The sequence below is a fragment of the Thunnus thynnus genome, chromosome 14, assembly GCF_963924715.1.
Source record: "Thunnus thynnus chromosome 14, fThuThy2.1, whole genome shotgun sequence".
Classification (NCBI taxonomy): Eukaryota; Metazoa; Chordata; class Actinopteri; order Scombriformes; family Scombridae; genus Thunnus; species Thunnus thynnus.
Window position 1 is genome coordinate 24,996,516 of NC_089530.1, and position 7,386 is coordinate 25,003,901.

The following is a 7,386-nucleotide window of genomic DNA, read 5'->3' on the forward strand; positions in this document are numbered from 1 at the left end:
TCAGAATAGAAATAAAAAAAAACAAAACAGAAAATAGCTTGTTTTTTGCTTGTCTGTCTAAAAAAAATATTTCAGAAGCATGTTGCTGGATAGTTTCCTCTGTCCTGTCAAGTTGATAACTACAGTTTGTAGTTTTGCTGCGCTGCTCGACATAATGAGCTCAGGATTTATCAGGAGGACGGCTGCTTCACTCCAACCAGTCTGAACCTGGACTGTGTGTGTGTGCTGACTGTGTGATTTGTCCCAAATCAACCCCACATTCTGAGAGACCATAGACATTATTGTTCCTTTTCACTTTTGTTCACAGCAGTAAAATCTAAATCATGCTGCTGGCAAACAATACGTCTAATAATGAGGCAACCTGTATGAAACCTTACGACGGAGCCGTAACCCAACTTCAGTCACCAGTCTTCTAACCTGCGGCGATGCCTTTCAACTTCCTCAGAGGTGAATTCTTACACAATCCTCCTTCCAGCAATCCAGCAGTCCTCATTATGGTCACAAGTAAGTAGAGGAGAAGAGAGAAGAACTGGATCATTTGTAGACCAACAGTCATGCATATTTTGCAGAGTGGTAGCTGTACATATGCCTATTAAGAATACTCATATTTTACACAACAGTCACTGATTAGTATGTGCTATAATGTTCCGAGTAATATCTGAGGTAACTGATCTATTGTCCTAGATTTGTACAACATTTACATCACATAACTTTTAGTATCTAATAACACTATATCAGCCTCCTTAACTGCTATATTTCTGGCTCCGTTTCACCTGTTCTAGATCCACCACTGCTTTATGGGCATGCTCTGAACCCATCTGTGTGAGCAGCTGGTGTTCTTGCAGGACGACACTGCCCCCTGAGCTCCTCGGTATCACTTTTTTCAAGATGTTTTTCACATGTTCAGCCCTCCCACTGTGGTTGGACAGTGTCCTTGAGTTTGTAAAAGGTAATCTTTAAAACCTCTCTCTCTCTCTCTCTCTCTATCCGTCTGATTTGGGGATTATTTTTGAAACATTCCTCACTGCCATTTGCAGCTCTAAAAATACAGTATTAAATATCTTTTCCATTTTTTGTGACTGTGACACATGTCTACTTTTGAAAACAAAAAAAGCTCAGTAATCGACATGAGCAGGTACTCACAGAGCTTTGAAGATACATGGCTTTCATCTTGCAGCAACAAAGTCGGTGTCCCAGGGTTTAAAACATAACCAGCATGAAGCAGCATTCTCTTCCCTAAAGAGGTCTACAAAAGGTCATATGTGCAATCCAAAAACAGCCAAACAGAAGCTGGCAGTAATAAAATTATCGGTAGTGTTGCCATAGGCTGGAATGAGATGACTGTCACACCTTATCAAAGAACACAGGTGTTTACAGCTTGTCATAATTCTGCTTTTTTTAGTAGAAAACCAGCAAGTCTGCCCCTCTGTTAAAGCACACATTTGTCATTTTAAAATTTATTTGTTGTTGTAACTATATCACCGGGGGACTATAGTCCAATACAAACACAGAGTAAGTGCACTGAACTAATCAATGATTGGATGCAAGAATTTTCTTCAATTAAACAAAAAAAAAAAAAAAAAAAACTGAAGTAATTGTTTTTAGAGCCAAAGAAGTACAATTAAAAGTTAGTGTTCAGCTTCAATCAGTAATGTTAAAAACCACAAACCGAGCCAGAAATCTCGGTGCAGTCATGGACTCAGACCTGAATTTCAACAGTCACATTAAGACAATTACAAAGTCAGCCTACTATCACATTAAGAATATATCAAGTTTTAACTCCAGTTCTCAGATCTTTACACTGGCTCCCAAAGAATTGATTTTAAAATACTGCTGTTGGTTTATAAAGCACTGAATGGTTTAAGGCCAAAATACATTTCTGATCTGCTGCTATGTTGTGAACCATCCAGACCTCTAAGGTCATCTGGGACAAGTCTGCCTTCTGTTCCCAGAGTCAAAACTTAACATGGACAGACAGCTTTCAGTTTTTATGCTCCACATATCTGGAACAAACTCCCAGAAACTGCAGGTCTGCTCCAACTCTCAGTTCTTTTAAATCAGGGGTGAAGAGTTTTCTGTTTGCCGCTGCCTTTTATTAAATCAAATAATTATTCATATCTTACACTCCACTGTAACTTTTATTCTTTCATCTGTCTTATCCTATTTTAGCTTGTTTTATATTCTATTTCTATTCTCTTAGCTCTTTAATGACTGTTTTTGATTGTATTGTATTGTTTCTTTTGCACCTTATCTTGATGCTTTTTATGTAAAGCACCTTGAATTGTGCTATATAAATAAACTCGCCTTGCCTTGCCTTAAACTGAGCACAGTGTCACACAATGTTTGACTTTTCTAACTCTTTCATACCCAGGAATAGTGCTGTGACCTTGTTAAATTGAAGATAATAATTAGATTTCAGTGCTTTGCACTCTTTCTGTAAAAACCTCAAGACAGACTCACAGGATCCTCTGAGGTCGGCTTTATTTAAACTCCCAAGGCATTAGAGTAGCCTCCAACCGAGAAACATCAGAAATATTCTAGTTGGCTCTGTGGGTACAGTATCAGCTTTGCAATTACAAAGCTGTGTAATTTTGATTTAAGCAGCACACCATCTTCCAACGTCTTTATCTCTCATTATCACTGTACGACTGTTATGAAGTTGTCTTTTCTGCTTCTCTCCTTCTTTGAACTTACAGAAGTGGTGGTCAGAGGTAGAAGGAAAACCTGCTGCTTTATGGCTCTGAATGAAAACCTGCACCATCTTGAATGCTTCCTCCCTCTGGTTAATGACGACCCTAATCAGCCATTGGGTTCTGTCCCTGGAGCCGGCACGGACCCGTTGGCAGATGCCACTATCAGGCGCCACATCACCGCTGCTTCACCTTCTCACACGGCTGAGTAACCTGCTCGCACCAGCCCTTTCACACTCATCGTAGGGGTCTCCATGGTGAGACGTATGTCGGTCCGCTCCAGACAGGTGGCGGTCGTGTGTTTCTCTGGAGCTCACCTGGCCGACATTGATGGGAAACTACTGCCTCTCATCAAAAAATATCCCACTGTGAGTACGACTGTTGTTCATGCCGGTATCAATCATGTTTCAGCTTGAGTGGGAGCTGAGTTGGTAAAGGAACAATCCAACTCAATTGTTCAGTCTTTAGTGGCTCTGAGAGTTATTTTCTCCGGTCCCGTACTGTATCTCCGCCGGCATGGTTCGGGGATTTTCAGCTGCCTGTACGCGCTGGACTCTTGATATGTTCAGAACTTTGCCTTGTACCGTCCTGATTGTTTACAGCCAGGTAGACTTGAGGCTCAAATGCTTTCTGCAAACATTTGCAATAGTCTCCAATTGTGATCTCATCCTGTATCACCTTCTAAGGCTATTCCTGTCTCTCCCAGTAACAGAGTCCCCCGCTGGAAATGTAGCTGTACAGTCATTGAATACTAATAATCTGGTCCCTGTAAACCTTGCTGCTTCACCCCTTTGCCTCCTTGGCCAAAATGCCCTCCTTGCTAAATTGCTGCTCCCCTACGAGCCAGACCACAGCCTCAGATCCTCAGGCAGGGCCCTACTGGCCGAAGTGTTGGCTCAAGGCTCGCAGAATTGGTGAAATCTTTTAAATCAAATATCAGTATCGGTGCATCTCTATTTGTGACAGTTTAATTAATTAAAGAACAGAAGGACTATTTGCCCAACTGTCTGACTGCACTCCTCTCCTCACTGCAACTAAAAAAGCCATTTGTTTTCCAGCCGTTATTCAAGACTGAGGTTTTTGTCTGCAGGGTCTCAAACACTTGAACCCTGACTAGAGAACTTTCCGCCTGCAATTACAAAAACCATTAGTCATGCTTGAAAAGAAGAAAGGCTCTTCAATTTGCTGGATTGATGACACTGAACCTAACAAAGACTTCGAGGCACAGATTCTGCACCTAAAAACAGCATCAGGAGGGATCAGTAACCAGACCAACAATACAGTGAAATGTTTGAAAGCCTGTGTGTGCCCTCTCTTAATTTCCTATGCAACATTCAAACTTGTGTGATTTGCTGATTTGGCAATGTGATGCACTTTGCATCTTTAAGCCAATTGTCAAAGGTCATCCTTGAGCCGTCCCATGAGGGATGGATCATGTAAATGACCAGACACGAAAATAATAAAAACAACTATTGATTGATTCATTCAGTTCTTCCAAACAAAAGGTTAAAACTTTGATAATCTTAAAATTAAATTCCTCTTTCAAAAATATGTGTCAGCTTTGATGAGGGGTGTGTGATGGTGGGCACTTTTGCAATACAGCTGTGCAATATATTGTGTAATGTGACTTGTTACCATGGTATCACTTTTCAGATAAATACAACTTACTGTAGAAAGTGAGATTTACATTATTGTATTTGCAAATACTTTAGGTAAAAGGGTTTGAGTAGTTTTTCCACCACATTACACACAAATTCAGACTTAAGAGTAATGCACTGTGCACTCAGGCTTTTACAGAGTGACAGTGTTTCAACAGTTGGCTCCATACTGTATGTACTTACTGGCTGACGCTTTAAGGTGCTCTTACTTCACCTTCCCAGACAGCTGACAGCTTCAGAAGAGTCGGATGAAAAGGCCACGACCTCTGGGATGTTTTCCAGCTGAGCAGCGCTCTGACCTTGGTCACTTTTAGACGGTAATTAATTAAACCACATGATTCCTGACTTTCTGCTTGGCCCCTACCTACCTGTGTGTGTGTGTGTTTAATATATGTGTGTGTATACATGAGAGAGAGACAGAGAGAGAGAGAGAGGGAGAGAGAGGAAGAATGTAACTGTTAACTTGTGTGTGAAAAAAGTGTTTGAGAAAAAGTGTGCGCTTGTGTGCGATAGTTGCATCAGACTGAGTGATATATGAGGATGTCAGAGTACAGCGGGGCATCATCCGACAACTAGGTCCCACACACACACACACACACACACACACACACACACAGATATGCTCACAGAGAGCTAGGTCAGCAGTGAGGGGCCTCTGAGCCAGCAGTAGGTTAAAGTCTTAATGACGGACATTCCTCTCCTGAAACTTCTTTCCATATGTTACAGGGAGACTCCCTCAAATCATAATTTTTCACCTTGTTAGAGGAGCTTCTTTGGCTTAAGACAGCAGGAAACAGAGAAGGGAGAAGGACGAGGAAGGGGAAGAGGAGTGAGGAGGAGAGGAGATGAAACATCAGAAGAGGTAAGTAAGAATGAGACAAAGAAAGAGATAAAAAGGAGGAAATTGAGTTCGTTTTTTTTGTTTTTTCACAACCTCGTCTATGTTTCTTTGCTTTGTCCTCCTATCGGATGAGAGGAGAGAAGGCAAGAGAGGACAGCAGAGCTCAAGTGACAGGAGGAATGATAAAAGGTGGAGGATTTTTCATAATTCACAGAAAGACATTTTCTTGATCCTCACCGGATTACACGAGAGAACGGAAGAGACAGGGGAAGACAGAAAGAAAGACATAAAACAACAGCAGAGGAGAGGTGGGAGGAGGGAAAGGAGATGGGAAATAAGGGCACGGTTGTTACATTTTTTTCTGTGTCTTTATCTATATTTTAAGGAGTATTTCTGTTCGGTGTTGCTCACAAGTGATGCTACATTTCCCTACGCCTCAGCCAGGATTATTCTGATGGATGATGCATCAGAGCATAACACCTGTCACAAAAAAACAGCTCATTTGACAAAAGCTCATTTGTGCCACAGGAGAAAGAGCACAGAGACTGTATCTAACCTGCTACAGGCTGATCCGCCCACACGCTGGAAACAGTTTAAAACCACTTTTCAACTTTATCTTTGTGTGTTTGTATTAGTATGTACTCCCCTGCAATTGTCAGAACTCGCTGTATCTGGTAGGAAGATTTATGCATCCCTGAAATCCTGCGCCTGATGATGCAAGCGGGATCAAAAAGTGGCAAGCTCAGAGACATCTAATCATTCTCGTTAAGAAGGCAGAGATAAAAACGGCCAGATAAAAAACGGCAGGACTTTGAAACAAGTAAAAATGTATTTGTTGGTTAACCTGTCTGCTTTGTTTGCTTCCGCTTTAGCCTGCAACAGCATCCGACATGCATTTAAAGTTGACAATCAGTGATGCTGTTTTTTGACAAACCAAGCTGAATAATATAGCTTTCTGATTTGTGACACATTACAAAAATGGTAAAGGTGGTGATCACACTGCAGCTCTGGTCCTGATCACACTGAAGCATTTTTTCTTGCAGTGAGAGCTGCCTTCCTGTTCCTGCAGCAGGTAACACATCACTGTTCAACCCTGTCTACTAGAAATTATGTTCATATACGACTAAATTGCAACAGCAAATATATTTTGCTGGAAGGGTAATGCTGGCTGAGTTACATTTTCTCTCAACATAATGAGACAATTGTTTTTACTTGTTTTGTAAGCTGCAAAAATGCTGATGCTGAACATATGAGGGAAATGTTCAGTGACAAGGTAGTTATTTTTTATCCCCACCAAAACATCTGATCTTGCAGTACAATATCTGCTTGTAGTAACATAATCTAGACAGTGAATGCCAATGCAACATAATTGGGAAAACAATTTTGCAGTGTATAAATGTAATTTACTAAAATTTAGTAGTGTATATATTTGTAATTTCAGTTTAACTTTTTCAACCGCCAAATGCAATGAATTTACATTATTTTTTAATGACAAAATTCTTAACATCAGTTGCAACATCGCAATTACTAACTTAATTGCTAACTATGACATACCTCCACCACTGCGTGTTAATGGTCTCAAGCATTTTTCCGCTGTAGACTCCAGAGATCTCACTGATGCTATAAATCTTCTTAAGTCCTCTACCAGTCCCCTTGATTCACTTCCAGCATCCTTTTTTAATCTGTTTTTAATATTTTAACAGATGACATCTTGTCAATATTAAACTGTTCCCTCCAGACTGGTATCTTTCCCCACTGCATGAAAACTTCTGCTATTAGACCACATCTAAAAAAGAATAACCTGGATCCAAATGCACTAAGCAACTATAAGCCAACCTCACCTTCCTGAGTAAGTTCAGTCATTCAGAAGGTTGTATATCAGCAACTAAACTGCTATCTTACAGATAATATTTATGATAAATTCCAGTCTGGCTTCTGCACATCTCATAGCACAGAATCTGCTCTTCTAAAAGTTGTTAATGACATAAGGATCAACAGTGACAATAAAAAAACCTTCAGTCCTAATACTCCTAGACCTAAGCTCTGCATTCGACACAGCGGATCATGGAATTCTTATGGAAAGGATAAAAATACTGGGTGGGTCAGTCCGGCAATGTTCTCCAGTGGTTTGAATCCTACTTGCATAATTGAGAGTTCATTTTCAACACTTGGGGACTTCCACTCCAACAGACACAAA

The 7,386-nt window shown here is 40.6% G+C and overlaps 1 long non-coding RNA gene across 1 annotated transcript; it reads left to right on the forward strand.

The window, feature by feature from the left end:
- Positions 1–241: 241 nt before the first annotated feature.
- LOC137196536 (uncharacterized) lies at positions 242–6,557 on the forward strand. The gene is made up of 5 exons (XR_010931248.1): positions 242–504; positions 783–949; positions 2,697–3,058; positions 4,571–4,665; positions 5,075–6,557. It is a non-coding gene; the product is annotated as an uncharacterized lncRNA (long non-coding RNA).
- Positions 6,558–7,386: the final 829 nt, after the last annotated feature.